The sequence below is a fragment of the Nomascus leucogenys genome, chromosome 1a (assembly GCF_006542625.1).
Source record: "Nomascus leucogenys isolate Asia chromosome 1a, Asia_NLE_v1, whole genome shotgun sequence".
Lineage (NCBI taxonomy): Eukaryota > Metazoa > Chordata > Mammalia > Primates > Hylobatidae > Nomascus > Nomascus leucogenys.
Genome location: NC_044381.1, coordinates 82,697,253 through 82,718,433, shown reverse-complemented (window position 1 = coordinate 82,718,433; position 21,181 = coordinate 82,697,253). Strand labels below are relative to the sequence as shown.

Sequence of the window (21,181 nt, the reverse complement as noted above, 5' to 3'; positions counted from 1 at the left end):
TGATTAGTGGACACAGCAAGATGAGGATGTTGAAGGAAGGGATATCTTGGGATATCTGTTGATGTTTTCTGTTTAAGAGTTGAAAGATCTTCTCAGAAGTTCCTGTAATAAACTGTATTGGTCATGCTTCTCCAGGGAAACAGAACCAGAGAGGGATTTCTTTTCAAGGAACTGTCTCATGCCATTGTGGAGGCTTGGAAGTCCATAATCTACGGAGCAGGCTGGGAGGCTGGAAATTTTGGCAGGTGTTCATGTTAAAGCCTCGAGTCTGCATGCAGTCTGGAGGCATTTCTTTCTCTTCAGGACCTCAATCCTTTTTTCTTTAGGCCTTCAATGAATGAGATGAGGCACAACCACACTATGGAGAGTAATCTGCTTTTCTCAAAATCTACAGATTTAAAAGTTAATCCCATCTAAAAAGTGCCTTCACTGCAACATCTAGACTGGTGTTTGACCCAACAGCAAGGTACCATAACATAGCCACACTGAAACTTAAAATTTATTATCACATAGACAATAAAGCTGTTTGCAGTTTTTATCTTCCTGAACATGAGTCCTCTGGAGCAGTAAAGTTATGCTAATAAAGACAATGGAATAGGGAAGTCATGCTAATATACACAGTTGGCTGTGTGCAAGCAGAAGATTTCGGTTCTCAACTTTTTTTTACATTACAGCTTATGTATTCTCTATCATATCTTTATTATCATGGCATCTACATTGTTTGCATCCATGTTTACAATCATTATTTAGATTAACTCTCTGCTTGATTTCATCCAGTCTTTTCTGTAATTTCAGTTGGCAGATAGCGTCTCTGCCCTTTCCCTCCGGGAGGCTCTCACAGCAAAGGCCTCATGTACCCATGATAAGGACTTCGAACTTTTTCCAATAGGGATCTGTGGAAAACATCTTGGGTTGCTTTTGCCTGCAAGTAACACCAGAAGGCCCAAGTAAAGGTGGCTTACATGATAAGAACATTGAATTTTCTTACATAATAAAAAGTCCAGTGGTAGAAAGCTTCAGGAACTCATCAATATAGGGCTCTGGGTCACTGTCTCCCCATGACCACAATATGGGAGTCCAAGTCCAAGCATCACGGCTTAAGCACACAAGGCCCCAAACAAGGAAAAGGGATGTTTCTTTTGATGTGTCTTTTATGTGAAGAAGGGATATATTTATCTGAAACCCTCAGAAGTCTTCCCCTCAGATCCAGTTGGTCAGAGTCAGGTCATGTCCCCATGCCCTAGCTGTAAGGGAATCTGAGAGGGCGCATATTTGGCACTTTCAGCATCTACCAACTCTACCAACAGAGCTGGATAGGTTAGCACTGGGGATTGCTGAGGAACGAGCAACTAATAGTCTATGCCACAGATGGGCTTTGAGCAGGAGAATATGTGGTGAGATCTGCATTTGGAAGACATCCCTGTTGGCAACATGGAAGAAGGACTGAAGGAGGCAATAAAGAGGTGACAGAGGGTAGATGGAGAGGCAGATTAAAAAGAGGTAAGGGGAGATGGTGGAGCATTAGTGGCCCCAGATGAGCAAAGTTCTCCATGCACCCAAGTGAGACACCCCTTGAAACTCACAAAAGTAGTAGAGGGATGCTTTCAGGAGCCATGATGCTACATGAGCCAGTGACTTCTGTGTTACTACAGTGCCTGGAATCCCTTCTCAGCCTGCCAGGTGAAGAGGCCTGGGAAAGTTAAGGCTATATCAGACATATTGGCGTTCATTTCTCTTAAACTTCCAATGACAGTTAATACTGAGCTGCTTTATGTTGGAAACCTCAAAAAGGCTTTCTCAGGACCAATTGACGTAAATGTTTAAACAGGTTTATAGAACTGGATTTCCAGAAAGACTTTCAGTCTAATCTTTCAACAGCTGTCTTATCTACAAGCTACCTGGAAAGATTTTTCAAAAGACTAAGACATTAATCTCTGTACTTTGAGAGTTTGTTCCTGGTTTGAGGAACAAAACTTAACACATGCAGACTGTATAAGATAATGTTCTGATTAGGGAAGTTGTGGCTGTAAGGGACTAAAGCCAAAACAAATAAAGGGTGGGAGATAAGAGATTGTAAAAATCCAGGCCGGCCAAGGGTAAGAAAGGAAATTTAGCAGAGCCTCATGATACCAGAAATTGCCAGGAGCTGAAGCCCTTCTTTCCGCCTCAGGGGAACATTGTCTTTTAGGCCCATATTTCTCTGTATGGATTCCACCCTCCTGCTTCTTCAAAAAGAACAACCAAAAACGAAAAACAGAAAAACAGCCTTTTCTGCTTACTATTCCTGTGCAAGGCCCAATGTGACCACCCTAGTACCTGGATCTATGTGACGCCTACTTCCATCCAGCACTTAACAACCAACAAACCACAATTTCTGCGTCCCTGAGTTCAGCCAGGAACTAGGCCATGTTGTTGGCAGATAATCAGCCTCTGAATGGGGATCTCCTGGGTCAGATGTTGCCCTCTGCTGCAGTCAGCTGTATTTGGGGTCTCAATCAGTGCAGGCAGAGAGCAGATACCAGATATGCCTAGTCAAACAGCCAAGATCCAGTACATACTGAAACGGATACCCAGACAGCCTAAGAAACTAAGGGTGGAGGGTCTGTGGAGTCAAGAGAGGGCATACAAGGGCGTTTCCTGATTATGAGACTCTGAAGTGGATATATTACTCATTTTTTTATATCATCTCCTTGTTTTGTGTATGTTTTTCCAAGATGATGGAGTCAGATACCAAAAGTAGAAATGTAAAGAGCATGCAGCTCTTCCCAGGCCACAGAGGAGGAACAGCAGGTCACCGGGAACTGTGTTTCTCAGACCATGTTTTCTGGGTGTCCTGAAAGCCCAAGTCCCCTCACCTCTCTGAACCTCATTCCCTCATCTAGAAACCGAGGGAAAGATGTAAAGGGGCTGAATTAAATCATTTCTAAGGTCCCTTCCAGCTGTGTCATTCTGTGATTGTGGCCTTTTTCCTTAAAGGAGGTGTTGTACAAATAAACAAGTGAGAAGCATGTCTTATCCTAGGAAGCGGGGGCCTCATTACTTTTTGCTGTGGTACAATGTTGTCAGCATTAACCACCTCTTATTTTTAGAAAATAATGTGCCATAGAAAGAACCAAGATCTTAACTGTGAGGTATATTAAAAAAATAAAATAGGGCAGGCGTGGTGGCTCATACCTGTAATCTCAGCACTTTGGGAGGCTGAGGTAGGAGGATCACTTGGGGACCAGGAGCTCAAGACCACCCGGGCAACAAAACAAAACCCTGTCTCCACAGAAAAAAAAAAAAAAAATTAAATTATCAGGGAATGTGGCAGTGTGCACCTATGACCCCAGATACTCAGGAGGAGGCAGAGGTGGGAGGATCACTTGAGCCCAGGAGGTCAAGGCTGTAGAGAGATTTGATTGAGCTACTGCACTCCAGCCTGGCAAAAGGGCAAGACCCTGTTTTTAAATAAATAAATACAAAAATAACTCACAGAAGGAGACCTCCCTTCTCTGCTGCAGTCTGTTCTGGTAGCAATGGAAGCAAAGATGCAGGTATACCCTTTGCTTGTCACACCTGAAATGCCACTAGCCAGGAAAATCTGAGTGCAGCTCCAGCAAACTGCCACTAATGATCCTGGGCTGCTCCCAAGTGACTCTGGAGGCTAATGGAAGAACTGAGGACTGAAAGGATGGCGGTGCAGTAAACTGATAATTAGGGGGTTTATGGAGGGGCCTCTGAATGTCCACCCTGACTCAATTTCTCAGCTTGAAGCAGCCACGGACCCCTTGGCTGCTCACCTAGAAGAGGCAGGTTCCTGCCTTGGAGCTACTGCAGCCACTTGGTATCCCTCAGAGCCCAGCTGCCGTGCATGACCAGCATGCAGGGCTCCCTCATTTGGGAATAAATTTAGCTTGAACTTTAGGAGAAAAGGGAAAAATGTCACCTTCCTAGGACAGGTGATAGGAAGATGGCCTCTGTGATGAAGAATAACCTCACTGTACAGCTTTTCAAGGAGGTAGAGAAAGGCTCTAAAAAAGAGCTGGGAGTGAAAAATTGTGGCCACAGCAAAGCCACACAGCATAAAGTTTAACTCCTCCCATAGGCTCCCCATGACAATCCCATAAGTCCCATTTTCTTGGGGTCTGATTTCTCTCCTTTCCTTCCAACCATTTTTGGAAATCTCACTGGCTTAGGAAAACAGCCAGGGCCTCGTGTGTCACTAAATTGGACTTGGCAAGGAGGCTGGCAGCACTTACCAGGTGATGCCATTTTAAGGGGTGGGATCCAAAGGGGTAGGTTTCTCTCCAAGCAGGTGACCAGGACAGCTTCCTTGGTGGGACTTTGTGGGGATGAGGATAAGCAGTAGGGATTCAAGTGCTTTGAGTGTCCTTCACCCACAAATGGGCATCATCCTTCAGAGAGAACTATGGGAGCCAACCCTGGTTAGAAGCCTTGGTCCTGTTTTTAAGACAATCTCTCCAGTCTGAGAGACATCGGTTCCACTGACCTGGACAGTGCTTAGTTGATAATGACAAGTGGAAAGCAATCCTCTGACCAGAAAAAAGACTGGGTCGGGTAGCTGGGTCTTGAGGCAGGTGACGTTTCAGTCAGGGCACACCACAGCTTGAGGCTTTGCTGGTCCCCTTGGTGTGGCTGATGGCGTCTTGGAGTGAGAAGGAAGGCTGGGACTCCCTGGAGAGATGTTCAGCTGGCCTGAGTGGACCCAGAATGGTCACCAGCTGTCAGATTGGAGTTTATGGGACACAGGAGCTAGAAGGTGACTTCTTCCTCCCTTCAGCTCACACAGATCCTCCTAGGTTCACCTGTTCTATGAAACTCTCTCTGATTACTTCAATCTCCATTGATTTGTTCCCCCTTTGAACTCCTAATGGAATTATTGTTCCAACACTTAATGGGATCGTAGAGCTGGGTGGATGTTACTTAGAGACCATCCATTGTATTGAGTGTTGAGATGAAGGTATTTCACAGACGAGGAAATGATATCACAATATTATGAAGGAAATACTATGTAATACCCCCATTTTATGGCTGGGAAACTTCCCTAACTGATTCTTAGGGAAGTTAAGTAATTTGTCCCAGAGTCAACAGGCAGTGAGAGTCATAGCCCGTGCTGTAAGCATGGCCATCGTTCTGCCTCTTCCTGAGCAGCATGCTGAGTGGTGGCATAAGCCTGGCAGCTGGGCAGGGAGGGTGAAAAGTCCCACAGTTTCAGAACCGTCTTTCTTTTTTTTTTTTTTTTTTTTTTTTTTTTTTTGAGACAGAGTTTTGCTCGTTGCCCAGGCTGGAGTGCCATGCAATCTCGGCTCACTGCAACCTCCACCTCCCAGGTTCAAGCAATTCTCCAGCATCAGCCTCCCAAGTAGCTGGATTACAGGCGCCTGCCACCATTCCCAGCTAATTTTTTGTATTTTTAGTACAGACAGGGTTTCACCACGTTGGCCAGGCTGGTCTCGAACTCCTGACCTCAGGTGATCCACCCACCTTGTCCTCCCAAAGTGCTGGGATGACAGGTGTAAGCCACCATGCCCAGCCCAGAACCATCTTTCATAAGACTGCTGCCCCTCTCCAGTTCATTGATTTGTTTCATCCACTTTCTCACTGGTTACCCAACAGGAGGGACAGTGAAGTTCAGCATCAACTATATCGGTGAGTCTCATTCCAGCCATGACTGTGACCTTGGACAGCTTCATGAGCCAAGAAGACAGAACTGATTCAGCAGGGATGGGCAGAGTCCAAGAATAATTCCCTCTTGGCTGTGATTCATTGCAGGTGGGCGAAAGAGAAAGCAGCGAGGCAGGAAGGTAGTATAATGTGGTGGAAAAGTGCAAGGATTCTGGAGCCAGATGCCTTGGGTTCTAAACCCAGGATTCTCTACTTACTAGCTGTATGACCTTGGGAAAATTATCTAATCTCTTTATGCTTCTGTTTTCTCATTTATAACATGGGAATGATAAAAATATGTACCTCATTAAGATTTTTACAAGGATAAAATGATGTTGTATTTATAAAGCTTTTAAAATCATATCTGGAATACATTAAGTGCTATACAATGTTTGTTAAATAAGGATTAACAGGAGGACAGCAAGAGAAACTGTTAACAGAATGAACAGACAACTTACAGAATGGGAGAAAATGTATGCATCTGACAAAGGTCTCATATCCAGAATTTATAAGCAATTTAAATCAATAAGCAAAAAACAAATGACCCCATTTAAAAATGGGCAAAGGACATGAACAGACACTGCTCCAAAGAAGACACACCTGCAGCCAACAAGCATATGAAAAAATCCTCAATATCACTAATCATTAGGGAAATGCAAATCAAAGGTATCATGAGATACCATCTCACACAAGTCAGAATGGCTATTATTCAAAAGTCAAAAAATAAAGATGCTGGTGAGGCTGCAGAGGAAAGGGAATTCCACACTGCTGGTGGAAATGTAAATTAGTTCAGTCATCATGGAAAGTAGTCTGGAGATTTTTCAAAGAACTTAAAATAGAACAACCATTTGACCCAACAATCCCATTACTGGGTATATACCCAAAGGAATATAAATTGTTCTACCATAAAGACACATACATGTGTATTTTCATTGCAGCACTATTCAGAATAGCGAAGACATGGAATTAACCTAGTTGTCCACCAGTGGTGGACTGGATAAAGAAAATGTGGTACATATACACCATGGAATACTATACAGCCATAGAAAAAAGAATAAGATCATGTTGTTTGCAGCACCATGGATGGAGCTAGAGGCCATTATCCTAAGCAAACTAACACAGGAACAGAAAACCAAAAACCACATGTTCTCACTTACAAGTGGGAGGTAAACACTGAGTGCACAGGGACACAAAGAAGGGAACAATAGACACTGGGTCTTACTTGAGGGTGAAGGGTGGGAGGACAGCGAGGATTGAAAAACAACCTATCAGGTATCATACGGATTACCTGGGTGACAAAATTATCTGTACAACAAACTCCCAGGACACACAATTTATCCATGTAACAAACTTGTACATGTATCCCTTGAACCTAAAATAAAAGTTGGAAAGAAAACAAAAACAACAAAGGATGGACAGAAGACTACATCTTAACTTAAAAGTTTAAACCTCTATCCTTGGTGGTATTGGGTGGAAGTGGGGACTGTTCACAGGTGCTGAGTGGGGGATGAGTGGGGGGTAAACTAGCTTGTGCTTATGCCATGAGGCCATAAAGGGCAAGTGCTTAGGAAGCACAAGCTTTCCCTTGCCTGATTCACCCCCCAAGTCATATTCCAAGCACCTAGTAGGCAAGAATTGTGTGGCTTTTGAGTTTTCACCCCCATAGTGACTGACACAACTGGGGAATAGAACAGATACGTAATAAATACCTGTTGAATGACTCTCCCACACATTCCTTACACTCGTCAGCCTCCGGCCTTGCTTAATCCCACATTAAGGTTTACCTAGATGGTGGCAGCTCTTCTAACTGGCCTCCTCGTCTCCAAACCCTGTTGCATCTGACGCAGGCTGCACACGGCTTCCCAAATAGCCTTCCCAGGGCACCTGGCACTCCAGTGCTCAGAAACCTTTGATGACTTGCCCTCATCATAAGGGTCTTGGCCTAGAATTCAGGGTCTGTATAATGTTCTCAGGTGACACTTCTAAAACTGTTTCCCTCCACTTTCAGTAGCTGTGCTCTCACCACCACTTCCCCGCTATGGACATCTCCTACTTCTCCATGTTTGATCTATCCCTCATCTCCATATGTTCAAATTATGCCCCACCTTCAAGATTTACTTAAATGCTCTTTGATCCCTCCAGCTAGAAGGGATTTCCCTTCCTCTGAATTTCATAGCACTTTGTACCTACCCTGCTTATCATCATATTCTGGTCTGTCTTAAAATTATTTAGGAAGATAAATTACCTTCTCTTCTGCAAGAATGTAAGCTCTTCAGGGCAAGTTGTGTGTAATCTATCTTTGTATCTACTACAGGATCTAGAAGTGTTCCTCACAAACGCTAGGCATTAAACAACTATTTTCTGGATAGATGGATGAGTGGACAGATAAGCCTGCTTGATGCTGAACAAAGTTTCCATGGGGAATCTTTCTTCTTACTTTATCAGAAGACATTTTAGTCCCAGGATCCACATTCACTCACGAAGTAGGGGATGGAACTGGGACTCTAAAGCCCTAATTTTGCTTGACTTGACAAATGTGTTAGATGACCTCCAAATTTCAAGATGGTGCCCTACAAGGCAGAGAAGTGAAAGAGGGAAAGCCCAAGTTCAAGCCCTAAAGGAAATCCCTCTCCCCTGGTCATATTCAAATTCACTCACCAGGATGCTTATGACAATATGAATTGTCTTTGGCTGTTAGAAATTAGAACATACCACTCAAGAGGCGAAATGCCCTCCAAAATTGAAATTACTTATCAGTCACTGGAGGCACTGAGTTTAGAATTCACAGCTGAGAGGAAAAGGAGGGAAATATCATCAAGTACCAGTTATGATGTTATATAAATAAATCATCTATCCACAAAAGAATTTTGTGAGATAGGCATTACTTTTTCCATTTTACATGAGAAAACCAAAAAAGATAAAGTAATTGCTCAAGATCACATAGCTAGAAGTGGTGAAGCCTGGATTTAAACTCAGCTCTGACATCCAAATCCCTGCTCTTTGCACAAAGCAATAATGTTATACTCTTTGTTAATTCTCATTGCAGTGTCACCCAAGTTAGATTATGTGCTTCCTTATGTTTATGCCTTGGATGCTCCATTGTTCTTGGTGGCCTCTTCCTTAGCACCTCCACTGTATTAGTCAAGGTAATTAACCCTAATTGCTGTAACAAATCACCCTCAGAATTTTAGTGGCATAACATAATAAAGGCTCATTTTTCACTCATATCATAGTTGGACACAGTTGGGCAATTCTCCTCCAAGCAGCAACTTAGGCATCCAAGCTTCTTCCAGCTGGAGATGTTGCAACCTTAAACATATGGCTTCCATTGTTACCATGGAAGAGGAAGAGGGTGGGCTCAAGTGCACAGGGGGTTTCATGATCAGGTTTGGAGGTGTTATTATCTCATTAGCTATGACTGAGTAATACAGCCTCAACCTACTGCAAGGGAGATTGGAAAATGTAATCTTCCTGTGTGTCCAGGAAAAGGAATTAGAGTTCATAAACATTCATCAGTCCCTGATATATCCATTGTATCAACCAGGGTTCTCCCAGAAACAGCAGGCATGTCTAGCAGGAATTTTGAATTTAATGGAAGTACTATTTACAGCCATGTGAATAGGGTTATGGTTGGAACTTATTAAAGATGTTGAGGCATCCAAGGACTAGAAAAACAGGAAGTTTATACCACTGCTAGTCTTGGGACAAGTAGAGGGAACCATGCTATCAGAGCCCAGTAAGAGCTGGAGCCATGGAAGAAGGGCCTTCTGATAGGAACAATGGCTGTAGAGGGATACACCCACTGTCAGCACTGCAACACTTAAGCAGAAAGGGAGTGGAGGAAGAAATACCCTGACCTCTCTCTCCTACCTCAGTCTCCTGCCAATGCCTCCCTATGGTTAAAGCCAACTGGAAGCCACAGAGTAAGAGAGCCTGGGTGATGCAGTTCACAATGGTCAGCCTCTGTGGCACAGAGAATGGCAGACAATGAATCTTGGGGATGGACAGTCAAAGAATAAACAGCAGACTGAACCATTCCATCTAACCTCCCCTCCCTGAGAAGCATCATTGTCCCTTGGGTCTTTCCCTGTGTGCTCCCTTCCCTAAACTCTGCCTATCCAGATTCACTTACTTACCCTAGCTGTGTACCCTGTGTCACATGCCCCAAACTCTTCCCTGCCCCTACCAAACGTTCATAAATGTGATGCGGTAGTATGCAGAATTATGAATCTTTAGTTTTTTCCAGTATGACTTGTAGAATCCAACAGGGTATTATAACAACTTATATTTCACTCTAAATCTGGAACTCTCTATGAGGAGAGGTCCAGGGCTGAAAGGACCCCTGTTCTGAGAGATCTTGATACATTAGGCCCTGAATCACAGCCCTCCACTCCTTTCCAATGTCACTCCCTCTGTCCTTCTCCACCTTCAGCAACCACCCCCTGGAACCTACATCGACTTGATTCTGTGTTGATTGTGATTAACTGTGCAGATACACTCACAGGAACTCAGTGCTCTTGCAGGGCTTGGAGAAGCAGCTGCAGTAATTACTGTGAATTTCTGAAATGGAGACTAATGGTGCAGGTTCACATCTAAAATGCTTTTGATCCTCTTCATCATTAAAAGGCCATTAAAGGTACAACACATATATTACCAGACATCAAATCTACATTGATGTAAAAAGAAATTAGGCTAATAATTGTTCTCAAGGCCATTATCTCCAGTGAGTAAGGGCACATGGCACCCTTTGTGGTTTTAAAGAAGGGCTTTCATTGACCCTGATCGGTTTAAGTTAGACAGCATTGATGAAGTATGTACCATGTGCCATCCTAATCAGATATCGACTTCTGTGACTACCTGATTTAAACTGTGACTTTTAAGAACCTGCCCTCTGGCTGACAGGATGAAGTCTAGGGAAAAAAACTCACAGACCTTGAAAGACCACAAAAGTTTGTGGCAATAGCAATGAAAGGGTCTGCGTGAAATAGTGACCCCAGAAAGAGAGGCAAAACCACAATGTGTAAAACGATAAAACAGAGACTGCAGAACCATCCAATAGAATGCTTTGCATGTAATAGGTATTCAATCCATATCAGTTTAATTAAGAAATTAACCAATTACTCAGAAGAGTCTTTCTTTACAGGCTTAATATAAGGATAGAAATTAAGTCATTCTTATTGGCTTAGGTCCTAACTACTTTCCCTTAACTACCACCAAAGAGATTCTCCATCCAGAAGACTTACTGTAGGGTAAGCTCTCCTCAGCTAATCCCCACATCCGTATTCCTAATCATCTGTCAGCACCCAGAAGATCCATCTACCACCCCATCCATGTCACCATTGCACCTTCAGGTCTGGTTTCTCATTGTCACCACACTCCATTTGTCACCCAGGTGAGGTTAGAGGACAACAACATGGTCCTTATGTTTCCAGGTCTTCCAAGATGGGAAAGAGGATGAGGAAAGGATTCAGGCAGGAGAGGGAACTCTGGGATTCACGGGGCACTGACTTCTCCAGAGAAAAGACTAGGGGCAGAAAACAGTGCAGAATCAAACAGTGATAGAGAAAGAGAGCCTCACAGAAGGAACATCATTAAACACGTGGCACACGGCTTATCGGCTCTTAGACCTTTCACAAGGATATCTTTGGAACCATGGCAGACCCAGTCACTGCCAACAAAATGGGTAAAAATAAATAGGTATGGGTTTGAGCTCAGCCTTGGTCTCTTGGAGCCCCTCAGCCTCAGAAGCCGAGGCCTAGATATGACTGGAGCCTATGGAGAGGGTGATGATTGCAGGTCCAGAAGAGATCAGGGACAGAGAAGTCATTCCTAAAGTACAAGTCATCCTTGTATCTGAGGCTACCTTCACTATGACTGGGCTTAAATGTCCACTAATAGGGGGCTGGTTAAGTAAATGATGGTTCAGCTATTTATTCTAATTCTGTATATACCGATACAGAAAGATCACCAAAAAAGGAGTATAAAAGAAAAATACAAAGGGGCATAAAAGGTAGTATAATATGCTGTACTACCATCTATGTAAAAAAGGAGTAAAAGAATACATAACTATATGTTTGCTTATATAGGCACACATTTTCTCTAAAAGATATGTAAGAAGCTAATAACATTGGTTGCCTGTGGGAAAGTGAAGTGAGTGGCTGGAGGTCTGAGGCAGGAGGGAGAACTTTCACTTTTATATTTAAAAAATTTTGAATGTGGCTGGGCATGGTGGCTCATGCCTGTAATCCCAGCACTTTTGGAGGCTGAGGCTGGCGGATCACAAGGTCAGGAGATTGAGACCATCCTGGCTAACATGGTGAAACGCCGTCTCTACTAAAAACACAAAAAATTAGCCGGGCATGGTGGCACACATCTGTAGTCCCAGCTACTCGGGAGGCTAAGGCAGGAGAATCACTTGAACCGGGGAAGCGGAAGTTGCAGTGAGCTGAGATTGTGCCACTGCACTCCAGCCTGTGCGACAAGAGCGAGACTCCATCTCAAAAAAAATTGAATGTGACTATTATGTATTCAAAATATAAAATGAAGTAAAATTATTTTTAAGTGATTGGGGAAAGGAACTATCATTTATTGAAAGTCTATTAGGTCCTTCACATATGTTGTCTAGTTTATTTCTCTTAATAATCTTATCAGGTGCTTTTATTTGTATATAATTTTTTTAAACTCACAAAAGTAACACATAATGCAGCAAATCACACACATTTGCAAAAAACCACTTTTAATTCCCATTACCCTCAGAAATAACTATTGTCAACATTTTGGCGTAGTCTTTTTGTAGTTTTATAGTTGCTTTTATAAAAGCCGAATTGCAGTGTTCATACTGTCTTTTAACTTGTTTTTCTCATTCCTCCCCATATCATGAACATCTTCCCATGTCAACGCTATTCTTCCACAAGGTAATTTTAAGAGGGTGCATGATATTGTTTCATATGGATGCATCACAATTTTTAAATGAACTTGGTATTTTAAAATACTGTTATGAACATTCTTTTATACATATTTTATATAGCTCTGATTATTTTATAATCACTTTTTCCCAGAAGGATTAAATAACTGCTTAAGTTCACATGGCTAATAAGGAGTACAGCTGAGATTAACACTCAGTATGTCTGCCCCCAAAACTGGGGTTCTTTCCACTACCCCACACTACCTGGGCCTGCTTACTAAATGGTGGGTTTTTAAAATGTGGTTGAATGGAAATGTTCTAAGTAGTGTTGCATGGCTCCTGCAGGAAGATGTTTCAAGTGAATATGACAGCTTCCTAGAGGTGGGGTAAGTAAAGCTCAATGTTACCAGAGCTGTGCAAGCCTTTCTTCTCACAGATAAGACTTGGGGGAGGTCATCTGTGCTAGACTATTTGTTGTTAATTTAGCATTTATCACCCCCCACCCCTCTCCTAAAATCTCTGCATTTCAGGAGAGAAGTCTGGAACTACATTTCTGAGGATCTCTCTTCCTATACGGTACTGGGTTATATTCTGCCATTAAGAAGCACATATTTGAGATTTAAGGCAGAAGAGATGTCATATTTCTCTGGTGGCAACTGGGGGCAAATATATAGGCAGATGGCAGAACTGAGGTTTGCATTGATTTTTGGGTAAGATTCTGCAAATCACCTGCTTTGATAGTGCAAGAAGCTGAGACTGAAGTGGCTTCTTTGAGATCCCAGCATGTTTCAATTTTTTAACCTATAGCAGTGGCTTCCTGACCTTCACTCCCCCAGCTTATCCAATGTTTGTCTAAGTCAGACTCCATATTAAGTTATTTCTACTTGAAATACCAAAAATGGCTTCCATCTTCTGACCCTCCATTACCAAGATTTTAGATGAGAAACATGGTCTTTCTGAAAATCAGTAAAAATATTAGTTGACCCCCCAAAATGATTTACAAGGCCAGTGTGCTGTGTGGTTTCTTCATCTGCCACTGTTCAGATCACTTTTTTTCAGATATGCTGCACTTACACAATAAACATTAAAGGAGCAGATACCATGTGTCAGGCATCTGGATAGTGCGGGAATCAGAGATACACACATAGTCTAGTAGGAAAGGCAGCCAGAACAATCAGCAATACAAGTCATTGGCCAGTGTGGTTAAAGCCAATTGAGCTAAGTCTCATCTGTGCCCTATCTAAAGGGTATGAAAATTGCTCATGCATAGAAGAATCAATATCATGAAAATGGCCATACTGCCCAAAGTAATTTATAGATTCAATGCTATTCCCATCAAACTACTATTGACATCCTTCACAGAATTAGAAAAAGCTATTTTAAATTTCATATGGAACCAAAAAAGAGCCCATAGAGCCAAGACAATCCTAAGTAAAAACAACAAAGCTGCGGGCATCATGCTATCTGACTTCAAACTATACTATACCTACAGTAGTATTTGGCTACAGTTGTAGTAGTTTTGGCCACAGTAGCCAAAACATCATGGTGCTGGTATAAAACAGCTGGTGCTGGCACAAAAACAGACACATGGACCAACGGAACAGAATAGAGAACTCAGAAATAAGACCGCACATCTACAACCATCTGATCTTCAACAAACCTGACAAAAACAAGCAATAGGGAAAGGATTCCCCATTTAATAAATGTTGGTGGGAGAACTGCCTAGCCATATGCAGAAAACAAAAACTGGACCCCTTTCTTACACCTTATACAAACATTAACTCAAGATGGATTAAAGACTTAAATGTAAAACCCAAAATTATAAAAACCCTAGAAGAAAATCTAGGCAATACCATTGAGGACATAGGCACAGGCAAAGATTTAATGATGAAAACATCAAAAGCAATTGCAACAAAAGCAAAAATTGACCAATGGGATCTAATTAAATTAAAAAGCTCTGCACAGCAAAAGAAACTGTCATCAGAGCAAAGAGACAACCTACAAAATGGGAGAAAATTTTTGCAACCTATCCATCTGACAAAGGTCTAATTTCCAGAGTCTACAAGGAACTTAAACAAGTTTACAGAAAAAAAAAACCCCATTAAAAAGTGGGCTAAGGACATAACAGATACTTCTCAAAAGGAGACATATTTATGTGGCCACCAAACATATGAAAAAAAAAAAGCTCAACATCACTGATCATTAGAGAAATGCAAATCAAAACCACAATGACATACCATCTCACACCAATCAGAATGGCAATTACTAAAAAGTCAAGAAACAACAGATGCTGGAGAGGCTGTGGAGAGATAGGAATGCTTTTACACTGTTGTTGAGAATGTAAATTAGTTCAACTATTGTGGAAGACAGTGTGGAGATTCCTCAGAGACCTAGATCCAGAAATACCATTTGACCCAGCAATCCCATTACTGGGTATATACCCAAAGGAATATCAATCATTCTGTTATAAAGATACATGCACGCATATGTTCATTGAAGCACTATTCACAATAGCAAAGACATGGAATCAACCCAAATGCCCATTAGTGATAGACTGGATAAAGAAAATGTGGTACATGCACACCATGGAATACTATGCAGCCATAAAAAGGAATGAGATCATGTCCTTTGCAGGGACATGGATGGAGCTGGAAGCCATTATCCTCAGCAAACTAACACAGGAACAGAAAAACAAACACTGCATGTTCTTACTCATAAGAGCTGAACAATAAGAACACACGGACACAGGGAGGGAAACAACACACACTGGGGCCTGTTGGTGGAGCAGTGGTGTGGGGAGAGGGAGAGTATCAGGAAAAACAGCTAATGCATGCTAGGCTTAATATTTAAGTGATGGGTTGATAGCTACAGCAAATCACTATGGCATATGTTTACCTAAGCAACTAACCTGCACATCCTGCACGTGTACCCTGGAACTTTAAAATAAAATAAAATAAAATAAAATAAAATAAAATAAAATAAAATAAAAAAAGAGGTGTGGAAAATAAGCTTCATCTGTCTAGAGGTCTCTTCTCTTTGGAAGCCTCCCTGTTTCTATAAGCAGAGTTAAGTGTATGTTCCATGGTGCTTCCAAGGTAACTTGTACATATATATATATATCCAATATAACCCTCAATTATAGTGATTTGATCTGCCCCCATAAGACTGTGATCTCCTTGAAATAAGATGTGATGTACTTACCAATCTATATGGGCTCACTTGATAAAAGGATTGTATGCTTTTTCATCTCAAAATGGGGAATTCTGTGCCCTGCTTATATCCTGGAGTATAAATGGTATTAATCACATTAATTTCTTTAACATTTAACCAATGAGCCCTTGCTAGAGTCAAGAAGTGCCACATATTTATCTTTTGTAGAACATAACATTATGTTGATGCAATTATAATTACTTACAAGTCATGCATGATATGAATAATGCTGCAATGATCATGAGAATGCTGATATCTCAAGATATTGATTTCATTTCCTTTGGAAATATACCTAGAAATGGGATTGCTAGATTATATGGCAGTTCTATTTTTAATTTTTTGAGGAACCTCCATACTGTTTTCCGTAAGCGCTGTACCAATTTACATTCCCAGTGTACAAGGGTTTCCTTTTCTCCACATCCACACCAACACTTATGGTTTACTTTTTTGATCACAGTCCTCTTAAAAGGTGTGAGATGATATCTCATTGTGGTTTTGATTTGCATTTCCCTGACGATTAGTGATGTTGAGCACCTTTTCATATATCTGTTGGCCATTTGTATGTCTTGTTTGGAAAACGTCCTGTGTCCATTTTTAAATCGGGCTATTTGTTTTTTGAGTCATATGAGTTTCTTATGTATTTTGGATATTAGCTCTCTGTCAGATTCATGGTTTGCAAATATTTTCTCCCACTCCGTAGGTTGCCTTTTCATTTTGTTCATTTTGTTGATTGTTTCCTTTGCTGTGCAGAAATTCACAGCAGCATTATTCACAATAGCCAAGATATGGAATCAACGTTAAGTAAATGGTAAAAGAAAATGTAGTATATATAAAAAATACATACACAATGGAATATTAGTCAGCCTTAAATATATACAATTTTTTATTCGTTAATTCTACCTCAATAAAGCTGAAAAATAAAGTCGATTTTAAAAAATCATGCATGCATAAAGATAAGAACTGAAGGGAATATATTAAAATGAAAATAGTGTATTACATAGGGATTTGTATGTTAGACCATGAGTGGCCTTGTTCTTTAATTTTGATTTCTGTTCATGTTTAGCAACAAGTACTCCTTAAGACTTATTTGTTACAATGGTGGCCTTAGCAGTGCTCAGTTTCCTCAACTGTACTATGAACGTGGTGCATTTAGACCCCTCTCTTTTCATTCCACACATCCAATCTGTCAGCAAATCCTATTGGCTCTACCTTCAAAACATTCCTCAAATATGACCACTTTTCTCCCACTATTACTGCTCTGGCCTGACACACTATCATCTCTTATTCAGACAATAATAATAACGATAATAATAACACCAAACACACAAACGGCCTTTGCTATGTACCAGTCTGTGTTTCAACTCCTCACAACAACCCTGTGTTCTAAGTGTTACACATTTATTAACTCACTAAATCATTACAAAAACCCTATGAGGTGGGTACAATTATTTTCTCTGAAGAAACAGAGACAAAGAGATTGGTTGAGATGTTTGCCCAAGGTGATGCTGCTAGTAAGGGCATAGCTGAGATTTGAATCCAGGCAGTCTGGCTTCAGGGACTCTGCTCTTAATACCTAAGCTTTATCACCCTTCCAGATGAGTGCAGTATCTCCTAACTAGTCCCCCTGTGTTTACCTCTAAGTTATTCTCAAGGCAGTCACCAGCATAATCACTTTTATTACATAAGTCAGATTATGTCAATCCACTGCTCCAAACCATTCAAAAACTTCTCATTTCATTTGGGTTAAGTCCTAATGATGGTCTGCAAGGCTCTATACTATCCAGACCTTCATGACCTCTCACCTTGTCTCCTGCTTCTCTCCTCTCTGGTCACACCAGCCTCCTTGCTATTCTCTGAACAGCCATGCTCCTGCCTCAGGTCCTTTGTGTTTGCCGTTCCCTCTGCATGTAATGCTCTTCCCCTAGCTAGCTAAATTCCTCACCCTCGTCTCCTTCAGCTCTTTGCTAACATGCCACCTTCTAAGTGAGGGCTTCTCTGACCACCCTATTTAAAATATTAACCCTTGGTAGCACTCTTTATACTCTTCTGTCTCATTAGCAATTCTTATGGTTTCACATACTATAAATTTCATAGATTTATGCATTGTCTGTCTCCCTACTTGATCATAAGCTCCATGAAGGTAGAAACTTTTTCGGTCTTCTGCTTTAAGACTCAGAACAGTGTCTGGAAAATAATACGTGCACAATAAGTATTTGTTGAATAAATAGTCTCTAAGGTCCTTCCAGCTACCACTGTGTTCCTTGGTAACATCACAGAAAGAATCCAATGAGCAATACTTTGCTGCTCATCGAGCATATACACTGGCAGTGGGAATTGCCAATTACCAACTTATTTGTATTGGAAGAAAGAGAAACAAGGGAGAGAGAAGAAAAGAAGGGGAACAGTGTGAGAAGCTCTGAGCCACTGAGCACAACCTGTCTCACCTACAGCCTTATTAATACTTGGCTCTGCATTATTTAACCACATCAATCTATTGAGGTTTTAAGCATGAAAAAAAAGGCCAATTGTTCTGTCAAAGCTTTTTACTTTTTTATTGAGGGCTGCTTCCACAAGATGCTTGGGATAGGCTTTCCTGAGCTACACGGCTTAGCCCAAATATCGGAATTAGACCAGTGTTGGGTTCTGGGAGACCCTTAGAAGGAGGGACCATCTCCAGGGTAACTGACAAAATTTCAGATAAGCTAAAATTTAAAAAAGAAAAAAAATATATGAACAAATAAAATCCAATAGCCTGGTTTTCTTAAGAATTGGCTTTGTGTCACAACTCAGAGGGAACTGTCTTGGAACACTTGTTAGAGGGGCTCCAAATTGATTTCAAAGGCTTGGGCCCAGGAAGCCACAAGATTGAAATGAGAGGCTAAAGAAGGAAAAGAGGGGGGAAAGCCAATAGAAAAGAACAGTCTTGGGAGAGAACAATCAATCAGCTGGGCAGACATCGTTTTAGAGGGGCTCTCGTGGTATCCACTGGAAAGGTAAAGTGTCTCGGTCCAGGAAGTATAAAGCGGGATGGTCTTTATCCTCTTCCTGAGGATAAAGTGCCCCTGGTCCCTGAACAACCTCTGCTAGTTTGGAAGTCTCCTTGGAAGAGATGAGAGCATCAACCTTTGGGGCCCAAGGATCCTTCTTTCCCAGGTAGGCCATGAGGTGAGCTGCTGGGAGGGGGGCTTTCAGTTGTTCCCATACTCTGCCAGCTCACTTGGGCAGCTGCTCAAACAGGAACAGGTTAAAGAGGCCTACTCTGATGTCAACTGCCCCTCACTCCACCTCCTCTTCCTTTTCAGGCCTTTCTACCATTTCTCTTTGTTATGTCACTTTCTAGTTGTGTGAGCTTGAACAGTTACTTAAACTCTCCGAAGTACAGCTTCGTCATCTATAAAATGGAGTATATTAGCATCTAGCTCACGGGATTGCTGCATGGATTAAATGTGTGTAAAGCACATAGTAGGTGCTCAGTAAGTGAAGGGTTACTATTGATGTTGTTGTTGATATTAGCCATAGGAATAAGATGGAAGGGGGTTCTGTTAGAAATAACCTGAGGATTTTCTTGGAGGCTCATTGCTCCAAGTCACCAGCAGGGCAATGTTGAATTAAGGCTGAGTAGCAAGGGAGTAGCTCCTGGTGGTGTTTTTACTCTGCTCCCCACCTCAGTCCCTCCTTTACCATGCATATGCTGCACACCGCCCTGTACTGCCCATCTCGCATCCTTTCCTCTCCACCCCATTTCCCTATGAAAGCAGCTTTCTCCATGAAGATGCAGATGTTATGGCCCCTTTGAGCTCAGTCTAATTGCAAAGCTCGTAAGTGTTCAGCACCGTGCTGGCAAACGAGGCAGTAGGGATGCATAATGTTTAAGCTCTGGTTATATTAATAAGAAGACATGGCCAAGTGATAAATAAGCCAACTCAGGAAGGAAAATAATATTAGAAGGCTAATATGGAAGAACAAAGATAAGACCAAGGAGAGAAGAGAGGTGGGATGGAACAGGGAGGTGGGATGGGGTGCAGATCTTGACTTGCTTCAGTGGGAGCCAGCGAGTGGAAAGAGCACAAGCTGAGGAGGCAGACTCAGGCTTGAACTCCGCCTCAGGCAGATATGACCTTGTGAAAATTGTTAAACTCAGTTTCTTCATGTGTAAAAATGGGGCCAAGAATATACCTCCACTAAACTGCTGTGAGAATCAAGTGTTATAAAGAGCCCAACAAATGTTATTTTCTTCTGTGCGCCCTGAATTCCCATAGCCTCACAGCCAAGCCTAGGAGAGATGCCCTGGACCCAGTCCAGACTCTTCACCTCATCCTCCTGTTGGGGCAGAGAAAGGTGCTGAGCCTTTGGGATGCAAAGCAGATAGGAAGGCCAGGAGGAAATGGTCAAGATTCTCCCAACTTCAGACAAATGCCAATGCTGCTCATTCATTCAATCAAACTGCAGTGAGCACTTATAATACACCAGGTCCTTGGGATAGAAAGGTGAATAAAATACGGAACATTTCCCCAAGGAGCCAGATGTTAAGAGAGACAGATATGTAACCACAAGTGCTGTGATGGGAGTAAGGACTTAATTTATGATATCTATGTATCCTGATTTCAAAGAATCTGCTTTATTGAGCAAACTGCTAAAAAGTGCAGAGGAGAATAATGAATACTGCTTGGAAGAGTCAGAGGAAGGTGTTTTAACAGGGTAACAACAATAATGAGGGCTAACGTTTGCTAATGTTTACTGACACTAACATGCCAGGCACCAAGTAACCAAGTATTTTACATGTATTAACTTATTTAATCCTCATGACAGAAACATTATTATCATTGCAAGGGTATTCACATTTACAAGAATAAGGTCACATAGTTTGAAGTGGCAGAGCCAGGATTTGAAGCCAGAGTCTGATTCTAGATCTCATATTCTTAATGTCTATGCCAAATTGCCTCTCTGCATGTTGAAGAATGAATATTGTGGCCATTCTGAGATCTAAGGCCAGTCCCGTCCCCCCTCTCCCCTCCAGAATGATCTAGAGTAACAGAGATTGGATCATCCATCCAGTCATATCATGTCCATTTAAAAATCTATGCTATGCAAGGATAGGTACGATTCAGAACTGTAGGACTTGTGGGGGAAGCAGCAACCCACAGCCCCTTACTCCATCCATGAGTTCTGCTTTGCTATAATTCTCCTTGGCTCTGGAACCTAGAAAGTGGGCTGTTAGGAGTTGGGAGTGTCTGCTGGGCTGGTCTTTCCTACCTCTGCTCCTGGTGGGCAGGAATGGTGGACATTGAGAGGTTCAAGAAATAAAGGGGCTCAAAGGTTTGGCGACCCAAAGGATCTTCCAAAATAAGGGGTTTATTTCTCTCTTTCAAGGATGGAACAATTCTCCAATGCAATCTAACA

General features: G+C 41.9%; 1 protein-coding gene across 1 annotated transcript in view; it reads right to left on the bottom strand.

Moving 5' to 3' along the window:
• Nucleotides 1–21,181, bottom strand: part of FUT8 (fucosyltransferase 8) — a 381,361-nt gene that overhangs the window by 15,957 nt on the left and 344,223 nt on the right. The window lies entirely within an intron of this gene.